Source organism: Lithobates pipiens, unplaced genomic scaffold (assembly GCF_037356315.1).
Source record: "Lithobates pipiens isolate NorthernLeopardFrog02 unplaced genomic scaffold, aLitPip1_a1.2 Scaffold_19, whole genome shotgun sequence".
NCBI lineage: Eukaryota > Metazoa > Chordata > Amphibia > Anura > Ranidae > Lithobates > Lithobates pipiens.
In genome coordinates, this window is record NW_027507764.1 from 244,848,559 (window position 1) to 244,862,285 (window position 13,727).

The following is a 13,727-nucleotide window of genomic DNA, read 5'->3' on the forward strand; positions in this document are numbered from 1 at the left end:
CATTCGCCAGGAGCGATCGAGAGGGGGTGGCCAGAAACCAACGGACATCCCCTCATCCCGGATCGCTCCCTGAAGCGAAACGGACCGCCGCATCCAGCGGGAGGGGGTCTGATCGGACCCCCCACCCGCTGGAAGGCAAGCACATACATGTACGTGCTTGTGCCTGTACATGCCATTCTGATGACGTACATTGGCATGCGGCGGTCCTTAAGTGGTTAAAGGAGAAGAATAACCAAAGTTGTTTTGGCCATAGGTCCCCTATGGATCACAGGAGTGCAGTTCATTCTGCACTCCTGTGACCCGCTGTCAGCTGACATCACTAAGCCATTCCAGCAGCTTAGTGACGTAAGCTGACAGCAGGTCACAGGAGTGCATAACAAACTGCAACTTTATAGTTGGGATCCATCCACATGCCTGGATTCGCAGCTGACACAGGCTTTCAGCATTGCTGCTGGGAGATTGTGCCAGCTGCTCCCTCCCCAGCCCAGCGATCCAGTGAGCACTGGAAAGAAGAGCAGAGAGCCTTTGACTGACGGTCATTGCTTTCTGTTTAGAGTGATCAGTGGTGTTTGATCGATCAGTTCTCACTATTCTATGTACTTTTTGAAGCTTATGCTTGAACGGCCTTCTACTATATTAGTGTGACTAAAAGGTGTGATAGCGTTAAAAAAAAAAAAAAAAAAAAGTCAAACTAGACTCAGGCAACCTTTTCCTTTTATAAAGTGTGAGACAAGTTTAGTTGCGAATGATCTAACGCTCGACACACTTTTTAATCCATTTCACATTGTCCCTGTGGAACAGCTTTTCCTGTCCCTGCACTCAACCCCATGATGACACCATCAATGTGTTTCAATAATCAAAGGCAGGATTGAGCAGGATATGTTCATGTCACATTTGTAGAAGTACCCTATATTTTTTTTTTTTTTTGTCTGAAGTATGAAAATGTTCCTTTATACAGTCATATAAGTTATCCAATAATATTTTGTGCATTTAGGAATACATCAAGTGTTTTTTTTTTTTTTAACTGTCTACTGAACTAGCATGAATTAGTTCTTGAAGGAATGTATCCATGTTTTCCAAGCTCTTACTATTAAGAAGCTTTTCTGTATGTGGTGGTTAAATCTTTTTTTTCCCTCCAAAGGTAAAGAGTGCCTCCTTGTCCTTTTTGTAATGACATCAAAGCGGAATTCCACCCAAAAGTGGGAGCTCCACTTATCTGACTCCTCCCCCCCTCTGGTGCCACATTTGCCACCTTTCGGGGGGGCGCAGCTACCTGTTTTTGACAGGTAACCATCCCCACTTCTGAGAGATCTTGTGCCAGGCCATTAAGAAAGCACAGCATGCTTCTTGCATTCACAGTAGGGAATTGGCTGTGAAGCCGCAAGGTTTCCCTGCCTTTTTCTCTTACAGGCAATGGCAGCAGCAGCCGAGAGCCGATGAAAACATCTGTTGGGGTGCCAACATTGCTGTATTCCAGGACAGCTAAGGGTGCTAATATTAAAAGTCGGCAGCTACAGCATGCGTAGCTGCTGACTTTTACATTTTTGCTGGGGGGGGGGGGGGGGCAGGTGGAACTTCGCTTTAAAGTGAATAACTCTGCACCAAGTTCACTATATGAACCATTTAGATATTTATACATGGTATTCATAATCTTAATCACCTCATCTCAAGAGAGAATACATTCAGTTCAGCTAATCTTTCCTCATAGCTGAGCTTCTCCATGCTTCTTTATCAGTTTGGTTGCTCTGCTCTGCATTTTCTCCAGTTCTCCAATTTTGTGAACTGGTGCCCAGAATTGAATTGCGTATTCCATTTGTTTTCTGTCAGCTGTATGTAACTGTGTGAGATTTTAACTGCAGTGCTAATGTCTTTCTGACCAAGTTAAATGCATTTTCTCTTATATTCACCGAGCAACACAGCTCCTCTCTTAGCCATTGGGTTGTTATGCCCACCACTAGGAGAATACTAGGCATTAATTGTTATATAACACTCAGAACTCTTTAGTTCCGCCCAGGGGGCGCTCCCTTGGGCAACAACCCTCCAGCCTGCCATGCAGTCATCAGTTTTATTTTGCCTAGTGAAGAAGGACTTAGGAACCCTTTGAGCCCATCGGTCCGTGCTTTTTTTTCTGCAGAAGCGTGACTTTTTGCACAAGATGATTGATCCTGTGACCTGCTATCAACAGCTGGCTAAGTGACAGGCTGGATACTCTTATCCTTGTAGTCTCCCCAGTCCGGTCATCGAGCGTGTGCAGGCCGCAGCTATGTGCTTGGCAGGCCACCATGAAACCTCAGCTCCAGAGGTGGTCGACAAGCTTTTATGCTGGGAGGCATACATATGACTGGGCTACTGATGTCTGCGTCACAGTATGCCAAGCCAGCAGCCGCCCTGTACTGATCAGATCTGGGTCTGTGATGGAATGTCTCCCAGCTCTTCAGGACTGGTAAGTACAGCTCTCCCTGCCTCGGCGGCGCTGAGCAGCTGGGCATTCCCTGGAAGGTCGATTTGGGAGTCCCTCACCTCCCTCTCCTCTCCCTGTCCCCCTCTTCCTCCCCCCCCCCCCGGGATGCTGCTGAGCTGTGTGTGTGTGTGTGTGTGTGTGTGTGTGTGTCTATGCAGGGCCTCTCCGGGGGCCCCTCATCTGGGGAGGGGGTTGCACTGGCTAGCTGTGTCCTGGGTCCTGTTCTTCATGCCCTTGGAAGGTGTCTGTGCTGGTGTCCTGCGCAGCTCTATTCTCCCCTCCATTGTTTTCTCCCTGTACCTCATGTAGCAGCATTTTAGGTGTGGGCAAAGGCAGCATGCTCTTCTGGGCTTCAGCGGCCATTTTCCTGGCGATTGTTCCTATACAAGACACCGGTGGCCATTTTCTTGAAGCCTGAACACGTTTTTAGTGTTCTATAGCAGCAGCATGTGCTCTCGCAGACATTTTCCCTGTGTTTTATGTCCTTGTGCTGGACGCTGGCCGGCCATTTTCTTGAAGCCTGAACACACTTCAGAGCGGTTTTAGCGCCATTGTAGCTGCTTTCACCGACACAGCACTGTTTCCTCTGCACCTGGGAGCCAACAGGGACTACAGCACTACCTGCTGGATAGCGCAGAACTCCTCAGGGTGGTGAGTCCGGCGGGAAAGAGCCCCTCAGCCAGGGGCAGTAAGGAGGGTGGGACTGTCACTGTCCTAAGTCCCCTTCGGGTGGCAGACAGGGTAGGGTCAGCATGGCTTCAGAAACTAGTGTTTCTTCTGCCATAATCCAGGCAATTGCAACCGGGTCGCCTGTGGACTGTGCAGTGCCCCTGGACACCCTGACGGCGGTCCTCAGTTTGTTGCCAAGGAGGCGGCACGTGGGCAAAAGGGTGCAAAAAAGCGGCCCCTGCCCCCATGTCCTTTGGGGAGAGCTCATGATGCAGACTCGGGTCCCGCTGAGGCTGATGATCCCTGCTCTGTCTTGTCAGATGACGCTGACCAGGACCTTTTGGACAGTGAGGATGAGTCCCCGTCTGGGTCTGTGCGTGACAAAGCCCTGAAGATTCAGGAGCCAGGAGATCCCTCTGCTGATGTAGCGGTCCCCTTTGGGTCCTGCAAGCCAGCACATTCACCTAAGATGTTTCCATATCTGACTTATTTTGACAAGTTCATTTACAAGGAATGGGGTCACCCACAGCAGACCTTTTCGGTCCCCAAATCCATGTCGGTGCGTTACCCCTTTGAGGAAAGCCTTCTCAAGAAGTGGTCAGCTCCTCAGATCGTGGACCCACCCCTCTATCCAGGTTAAATAAAGAAACTACGATCCCAGTAGGCCGAGGCAGTGGCTCATTCCTTGTTTATGATTGTGGGGTCAGCCGTGCGACTAGCACTGGTATCTGCACTTGTGTTGCAGACACTGACTGAGTGGGCAAAACTGTTGCACCGCAAATTGGGAGAACAACAGACTTCTCCTGTCTGCGTGGAACTAGCAGACCAACTAGTGCAAGGCCTTAAGTACGTTTGTGACGCGGCCCTGGATACTCTCCCTCTGTTATCCAGGGCTTCAGTGTCAGCAGAGGTGCTGAGGCGCCTGATTTGGTTAAAATGCTGTTCAGCTGACCAGGCATCTAAGAAAAGCCCTGACGGATCTTCCCTTCCTTGGCGACCGTTTTTTTTCGGAGCCTCGTTGGATGACATTATTAAAAATGCCACTGGTGGTAAGAGTACCCTACTTCCACAGGCCAGGAAGGCTAAGGAGCCACGCCGTGGGTAAGGGCCCTCTTTTTCCGCTCAGAAGCAGCTTTTTCATCCAGACGAAGCTTTGACTAAATGTCCCCAGCCCAACAGGACGACCACGGAAGGACAAAAACTTCCCTGGAACCGCAAGCCTAATAAGCCTGCGAACAAAACTGCTACCTCATGAAGGTTTGCCCCCACCCATGTCTCGGGTGGAGGTTCGCCTTCGGGAGTTTGCAGCCCGGTGGTCCTCTCGACTATCTGACCAATGGGTCTGCGATCTGATTTCCTCAGGCTACAAGATAGTTTCTCTCTTGGCCGCCAAACAGATTCTTCCCCTCTAGCATACCCATATTCCTGGCTCGCCGGGAGGCCCTCTTGGGTGCAGTAAGGGATCTGCTGAGTCGCGGGGTGGTTGTACCGGTTCCGGAATAACAACGTTTCCAGGGATTCTACTCAAATCTGTTTGTAGTTCCCAAGAAGGAAGGGGTATGTCCAATCTTGGACCTAAAAGCTCTCAATCACTTTGTGAAAGTGCAGAGGTTCAGAATGGAATCTGTTCGCTCAGCAGTTGCTGCACTGCATGAAGGGGACTCCCTGGCATCCTTAGACATCTAGGATGCGTACCTACACATATTCGGCATCAAAAGTTTCCTGCGATTTGCAGTCAGGGAAACCAACTACCAGTTTGTGGCTCTTACTTTTGGTCTGGCATCAGCCCCCCAAAACTTTACCAAGGTATTGGCTCCAGTTTTGGTGTTGCTGCTGCAACGTGGGATCGTGATCGTGGGATATCTAGACTATCTCCTTGAGGGCATCTTCTGCCTCAGAATTAGAGGAGGATGTGGCAATCACCATGCAGACCCTGCAAGAATTTGGGTGGCTGTTGAACCTAAAGAAGTCGGTGATTGTACCGTCCCAGTGTCTGGGGTACTTGGGCTTGCTGCTGGACTCCAGGGAAGTGAGTGTTTCTCCCTTCAGGCAAACTGCAGACTCTCAGATCCGCGGTAAAACTGCTGATGAACTGCAAGTGGTCGTAGCTCCGCTTCTGAATGCGAGTCCTTGGACTCATGGTAGCCTCTTTCAAGGCAGTACCATATGCCCAGTTCCACACCAGAGTCCGGCAGAAGGAGATTTTGACAAAATGGGACAAATCTCAGTTGTCCCTGGATCGACAGATCCAGATGAGCCAGTCAGTCAGAGATCCACTGATCTGGTGGCTGAGGTCCCCAGTGATTGTCCAGGAAGTCGTTCCTACCTCCCAAAGTAGACAGTGATCACAACGGATGCCAGCCTATCCGGCTGGGGTGGAGTGATGGGGGTTCAGTTGGCTCAGGGCCTCTGGTCAGCGGAAGAATCCAAGTTGCCGATCAGTCTGCTCAAACTAAGAGCAATCAGGCTGTGCCTCTCCACATGGTCGATGTGACTTCAGGGGCGTCAGATCAGGATCCAGTCAGACAACGCCACGGCTGTGGCATACGTCAATCACCAAGGGGGAACAAGAAGCTCAGTCACCGCACGGGAGGTCGCTCACATGCTTCGGTGGGCAGAGCGACATGTACCGTCCCTGGCGGCCATTTACATCCCGGAAGTGGAGAAGTGGCAGGCGGACTATCTGAGTCGCCAGATGCTGGACCCAGGAGAATGGTCGTTGCATCCGGAGTTATTTAGGCTACTGTGCCTGAGGTAGGGCACACCAGATGTGGATCTTCTGACCTCCCGTCTCAATCGGACGGTGCCCTAGATTGGTGTCCAGGACAAGAGATCCGTGGGCAGATGCGTCGGACGCGCTGGTGGCTCCGTGGGATCAGTACCAGTTGAGTGGAAGTCGAGGGGATCCCAGTAATACTGATTGCCCCAGATTGGCCTCAGCATCCTTGGTACACAGACCTAGTGCACCTGGTGGCGCACGCCCCTATGAGAGGACCTTCTGTCTCAAGGTCCGATTCTCCATCCTGCTTTACCATTGCTGGCTTTAACGGCATGGCTATTGAGAGCCAGGTGTTGAGGACCCAGGGGCTGTCAGACTCGGTGATCCCAACCATGTTGAGGGCACAGAAATCTTCTCGGAAGATATATCATCGTATCTGGAAGGCTTACATCTCCATGTGTTAGGAGAAAGAATGGCATCCGCGCTCCTTTTCTATATCCAGGATCCTGCTGTTTCTTCAGCAAGGAGTAGACCAGAAATTGGCATTAAGCACCATTAAGGGGCAAATATCAGCCTTGGCTGTCTTTTATTTTTTTTTTTTATTTTTTTTTTTTTTTCAGCGACCCCTGGTATCTCACTCATTAGTGAGTACCTTTGTTCAGGGGGTGCAACATGTAGTCCCTCCGGTGCTTCCACCGTTACCCCCGTTGGATTTGAACCTGGTGTTGTCTCCGCTTCAAAAACTGCTGTTTGAAAATATCAGGGAGATTCCCCTGTTGACTCTTTCCCAGAAAGTGGTCTTTCTAGTGGCCATCACATCGGCCAGGAGGGTTTCGGAACTGGCAGCTTTGTCCTGCAAGTCGCCTTATCTGGTTATCCACAAGGATAAGGTGGTGTTGTGTCTGCAACAGTCTTTTCTGCCAAAAGTGGTCTCGGCTTTTCATATCTCCTGTCCTAAGCCGAAACACCCTAGGGAAGTGGCCCTTCACGCTCTGGACGTGGTTCAGGCTCTTAAGTTGTATTTGTCTGCCGCTGCTCCCTTTTGGAAGTCCGACTCGCTGTTTGTTTCGGTGACTGGTCCAAAGAAAGGCATGGCGGTCTTGTCGGCCACCATTTCCAGGTGGATCAGACAGATTGTAGTGCAAGCCTATGCCTTGAAGGGGCGCATGACCCACTCCGCAAGGGCAATCAGAACATCTTGGACCTTCCGGCACCAAGTGCTCAGGTGTCTAAAGCGGTGACCTGGTCGTCTGTCCACACATTTACCAAGTTCTACAAGGTAGACGTCAATGCTTCAGCTGATGCCTGTTTTGGCCGCAAAGTTTTGCAGGCGGCCGTATAGTTGCAATTGAATATGCAATATATATATATTTATTTATTTTTTCCCTGGTTTTTCGATAAAAACGCAGTACTGTTAAGTTAATGCGCTGTTGCATTACATTCCGCAGTTTTTGGTGCGGTTGAGGGTAGTCCCTCCTGTTGAGGTGTACCCTTTTTTGTGGTGGTTTTTTTCCACACACTGTTGTTTTTGTGGGTAAAGTTTCACAAGTTCCCACTTGCCATGATGGATGAAGTTTCTATGCTGTTTTTCCACCCCTGGTTTGGCACTGCTTGGGGATGTCCCAATGGCTAAGAGAAGAGCTGTGTCGGTGAATATAACAGAAAATAGGATTTTTTTGTACTTGCCATAAAATCCTTTTCTCTGTAATTCACCGACCGACACAGCACCCGCCCCTCATTTTTCTCTTTACGTTATACTGCTTGTTGACGTACTGATGACTGCATGGCAGGCTGGAGGGTTGTTGCCCAAGGGACCACCCCTTGGGTGGAACTAAAGAGTTCTGAGTGTTATATAACAACTAATGGCTAGTATTCTCCTAGTGGTGGGCATAACACGCCAATGGCTAAGAGAGGAGCTGTGTCGGTCGGTGAATTACAGAGAAAATTATTTTACAGCGAGTGCAAAAAATCCTGTTTTGCAATTTCAATTATAGATTTGTTAAACTATAAGACTGTAAAGTAATGGTCATGTGGTGTGTTTCTTTCAAGTGGATGTAAACACAAAATTGAAATTTTACCTAGGCACATAGTTACATAGTAGGTGAGGTCTAAAAAAGACACAAGTCCATCAAGTCCAACCTATGTGTGTGATTGTGTCCGTATTACCTTGTATATCCCTGTATGTTGCGGTCGGGCAGGTGCTTATCTAATAGTTTCTTGAAACTATCGATGCTCCCCGCTGAGACCACCGCCTGTGCAAGGGAATTTCACATTCTTGCTGCCTTATAGCTTGCAGTGTCTGGCCTCCTAGCCCCCCCCTCCCATTTTTTACTTACCTGAGCCCCAAATTTCTGTGGGCGCGATCCCACCCCGCTCTTTTCGCGGCTTCTCGGCTCTTCATTATATAGATTGATAGCAGCGCAGCCATTGGCTCCCACTGCTGTCAATCAAATCCAATGATGCGGGCGCCGAGGGGCGAGGCCAAGTTATACACTTGGCAGCTATGGACACGGTATGTATGACATGGGAGCGTGCCCGAATCGTAACCCTCGAGAGAGGGCTTCCTGGAGGGGTTATCTATTGGGGGGAGGAGCTGCAAGAGTCACCGAGGGACCCCAGAACAGGTGGATTGGGGCCACTCTGTGCAAAAGGAACTGCACAGTGGAGGTAAGTATGACATGTTTGTTATTGTGTTGTCCTCCCCCCCTATACATTATAAAGCACTGCATAAAGTGTTGGCGCTATATAAATCGTGTATTATAATAATAATAATATTTAAAAAAACTGTACCTTTTTAGTGTCAGTTTAAGTTTAAACCTCTTTTCTACAAATTTTTAATGAGTGGCCACGAGTCTTGTTAAGCTCCTTTCCGCGAAAAAGTTTTATCCCTTTTTGTGGGGTCACCAGTATGGTATTTGTAAATTGAAATCATATCCCCTCTCAAGCATCTGTTCTCCAGAGAGAATAAGCTCAGTGCTCGCAACCTTTCCTCATAACTAATATCCTCCAGACCCCTTATTGGCTTTGTTCCCCTTCTTTTGCATGCCTTTGCTGAGCCTATCATCTACTAGGACCCCCATGTCCTTTTCCATTATAGATTCCCACACATATATCTGTAGTGTTTACTTCTCTCTCTCCAAAGCCGTAAGTCCCTTGTCTTTCTGCGGTTTCGTTTTTCTGTTATCAGTATGTTAATTTCTGACGAGCTCTCCGACAACCGAGATGAAACAAGCCTGAAATTTGTGTTGAGGTAGGTGCTGTAAATAGAGTAGCAGAGATCTTGTCTTGTGACAGCACAGCTCTGCACATTCTTTCCTTCTTTCCTTCCTCTGCCTATGTGGGGGGGGATTGCCTTTCCACCAATCAGCTGTCACACAGTGTATGCCAAGACTACACTTCTACTGCTGAATGAGGAAGTAGAAATTCTAACACAATGTATTCAATCCCTGTGTATCATCTGAGGTGGTTCACTTCACTGGATATAGGAGCGGTTTACATCCACTTTAAAGAAAATTTTACCTAGAACGTTTTTGGTAAAAAAAAGTTTTTTAGCAAAGAACATACATTTCACATTAACCGCTTCCGGACCAGCCACCACAGTTATACTATGGCAGGATGGCACTTCTGGGCGAGCCGACGTAGCTGTACGTCGGCTCTTTAACCACTTGCTTACTGGGCACTTAAACACCCTTCCTGCCCAGACCAATTTTCAGCTTTCGGTGCTCTCACACTTTGAATGACAATTACTCAGTCATGCAACACTGTACCCAAATGAATTTTTTGTCCTTTTTTTCCCACAAATAGAGCTTTCTTTTGGTGGTATTTGATCACCTCTGGGGTTTTTATTTTTTGCGCTATAAATAAAAAAAAGCCCAAAAATTTTGAAAAAAACAACGCATATTTCTTTGTTTCTGTGACAGAATTATGCAAATTATTAATTTTTCTTCATAAATTTGGGCCACAATTTATACTGCTACATATCTTTGGTAAAAATAACCCAAATTAGTGGTTATTATTTGGTCTTTGTGAAAGTTAGAGAGTCTACAAGCTGTGGTGCGAATCGCACAAAATTGATCACATCTGATGTACTGGTGGCCTATCTCGCTTCTTGTGACCCGAACAAGTCAGGAAAATACAAATACCCCCCAAATTACCCCTTTTTGGAAAGTAGACATTCCAAGGTATTTAGTAAGAGGCATAGTGAGCTTTTTGATGTTGTCATTTTTTTCCCCACAATTCTTTGAAAAATTAAGATTTTTCATTTTTTTTTCTCCACAAAATTGTCATTGTAATAGGTTATTTCTCTCACGTGGCATGTGTATACCACAAATGACACCCCCAAAAAAATTCTGCTACTCCTCCTGAGTATTACAATACCACATGTGTGGGACTTATTCACAGCCTGGCCACATAGAGAGGCCCAACATGCAGGTAGCGCCATCATGTGTTCTAGGAACATAAATTACACATCTAACTTGTTGACTATTTATTACACTTTTGAAGCACCAGGACAATGACACGTGGCACTGATGACACGTGGCACTAATATGTGGCACTGATGACACGTGGCACTAATACGTGGCACTGAAGACACGTGGCACTAATACTTGGCACTGATGACAGATGGCACTCATACGTGGCACTAATACGTGCCACCGATGACAGATGGCACTAATACATGTCACCGATGACGCGTGACACTGATGACAGATGGCACTGATAAGTGGCATTGATGACACATGACACATGACACTGACAACAGATGGCACGTGACACTGACAGGTGGCACTGATGACAAATGGCACTAATACGTGGCACTGATGACAGATGGCACTATGTGGCACTGATGACACGTGGCACTGATGACAGATGGCACTTATACGTGGCACTGATGACAGGTGGCACTGGGGGCAGGTGGCACTGGGGCGGATGGCACTGCTGGGGGAGGATGGCACTTTTTTTTTTTTTTTTTTTTTTTTTTTTTAACTCAAGGCAGAACGGCTGCCGCTGCAGCCGTTCATCTCTCCCCTCTCACACTGTCTGTGTGAGGAGGGAGAGCGGCGCTGAGAGATGATCTCATATGTTTACATATGAGATCATCTCCCATTGGACACGCCGATCACGCTGTAAATGGCAGCTGTGATTGGGCGTTTACAGCGATCTGTGTTTGCCTGTCCCCAGGGGACACGGCGAACACAGAACTTCCGCGATGCGCGCCCGCGGCGGCGCGCATTGCGGAAGTAAACATTAGGACGTCCAGGGACGGCCTCCCGGACGAACGCGCCTGCTCTACGGCCGGCATTCGGCTATAGGGCGGGCGCGAGGTGGTTAAGAAGCTTTAGTGGGCACGCACCTGAAGTGTGTCCCCGGAGCCTATGTGCATGCCCAATGACCGCCGGGCACTTGCAATTGCTTGTGACAGATCGAGAACCAGGATCTGTGTGTGTAAACGCACAAATCCCGGGTCTCTCGGGAGAGGAGACAGTGTGTTCATACTAGGTATGAACACCGGTCAGTCCCATTCCCCCCCTACAGTTAGAACAGTTAACCCCTTGATCGCCCCCTAGTGTTAACCCCCTTCCCTGCCAATGACTTTTATACAGTAATCAGTGGCTATTTTTAGCTCTGATCGCTGTATAAAGGTCACTGGTCCCAAAAAAGTGTCAAGTGTCCAATCTGTCCGCCGTAATGTTGCAGTCACGATAAAGATCGCTTATCACCACAATTACTAGTAAAAAAAAGTTTAAAAAAAAATTAAAAATGCCATAAACCTATTCCTTATATTGTAGACGCTATAACTTTGTGAAAACCAATCCATATACGATTATTGCAAATTTATTTACCAAAAATATGTAGAATTTATGTTGGCCTAAACTGAGGAAAAAAAAGTGTTAAAAAATAATTGGGATATTATAGCAAAAGGTACAAAATATTGTATTTTATTTACATTTTTCTTAAATTGTAACAGTTTTTTTGTTTATAGCGCAAAAATTAAAAACCGCAGAGGTGAGCAAATACGACCAAAAGAAATCTCTATTTGTGGGGAAAAAAGGACATCAATTTTGTTTGGGTATAACCTTGCACAACCGTGCAATTGTCGGTTAAATCGACGCAGTGTCGTATCACAAAATTAGCTTGGTCAGGAAGGGGTTAAATTCTTCCGGGGCTGAATTTGTTAATAATTATTATGCTACCAAAATGTGTGTGCTGTAAATTGCCTCCAGCGTTGTTCCTGTTTCTTCTTGCTGGAGACATTTTGCTGAAGCTCAAAGCCCCTGAAGTAAGGGCTAGTTTACACATGCTTCAAAACATGGCTTCGGACAGGCTTTGTTAAAGCTCTCTGAACGCTAGTCAAAGCTTCTGTCACTAAATAAAATGGTTGGCTTACAGTACTGTTTACACCTGCTTTTGCTTGGTGCTTCAATGAGGCTTCGTTGGGGCTTTGGTGGAGCATCGGTGGGACTTCAAGCGTGCTTTGCCATAGACTTCTATGGAGGCTTTGAAGCACCACTGAAGCTACTTGGGTTATAATTTTTGAAGCAAAGCAAAAGCAGGTGAAAACAGCACTGTAAGCTAACCATTTTATTTAGTGACAGGAGCTTTGACTAGCATTCAGAGAGCTTTAACAAAGCCTGTCCATAGCCTTGTTGAAGCCGAAGCAAGTGTAAATGAGCCCAAAGGCTGCCTTCATACTGGGGTGTTGGGGGGGCGTCGGCGGTAAAGCGTCGCTATTTTTAGCGGCGCTTTACCATCATTTTAGCTGGTGCCGGTGGTCCCCTGATTGGCTGGCTGACTTTTGTTTGGCAGCCAATTGGCTGAGACTGTAAAGTAATGGTCACCTGTGTCCCAGCTAATCAGGAGGCGTGTCTGGGACAGCTAAGACACTCATGGACATCGCTGCAGAGAGATGGGGCTCAGGTAAGTAATTAGGGGGTGCTGGGGAGGCTTCTACACACTTTTTTTTTTTTTTTATCTTAATGCATAGAATGCATTAAGATAAAAAAAAACTTCTGCCTTTACAACTCCTTTAAGGCTGGCATTTAGGCCAATGTTTGGCTTTCTTAAATGTTGGGAGTTTCCAGATCTTCATTAATCTAAGAGAATTTTGTAGAAGCCTACAGCTTTCCCGAGTGGTAATAGGACTATGAAAAGGTGGTGAGAAACAACTGTTTAAAGAGGAAGTAAACCCTTCCAAACAACTTGGACCTATAGGTAAGCCTAGATTAAGGCTTACCTGTAGGTCCAAGCAATATCTCCTAAACCTATATGGTTTAGGAGATATTTGCCCGAAAATGGGCACCGCTGTCTACGGCGCATGCGCCGTAGACAGCGGCGCGCATGCGCACTAAATGCGGCAAATCCAAGAATGGATTTGCCAAATTTGTCGACTCCCGTGCGCATGCGCGGGAGTGACGTCATCGCGGCTTCGCCGTATGACAGCGGCGGAGCTGCGAGGCGCGACTCCAGTGCGCATGCGCGGGAGTGACGTCATCGCGGTTGCGCCGCTGTGATTCGTCGGAGCTGCGAGACGCCACAAGCAACATGGATGCGGCGGACTACAGGGGACAGCGGTGACTTCGCTGGCTCCTGTGTCAGGTAAGTGACACATAATGGGCTACTATGCGATGCATAGTAGTCCATTATGCTTTACCTTTGCAGGGAAAAAAAGAGGAAGTAAACCCATCAGGGTTTACTTCCTCTTTAAGTATCATTTGATCTTTTGAATATTTTATGTGTAATTATGATTTTACGTGTGTTCTTGTCCTGTGTCCATCTTCCAGTTGTCTGCAATGCTCTTAGTTGGCAGTCACCAAAACATGCATAGCGGTAAACATTTTCCAAATAATTACTGTACGTAGTATGCCTAATATACATTTT

The 13,727-nt window shown here is 47.4% G+C and overlaps 1 protein-coding gene across 2 annotated transcripts in view; it reads left to right on the plus strand.

Moving 5' to 3' along the window:
• Positions 1-13,727, plus strand: part of EXOC3 (exocyst complex component 3) — a 344,012-nt gene that overhangs the window by 44,148 nt on the left and 286,137 nt on the right. The window lies entirely within an intron of this gene.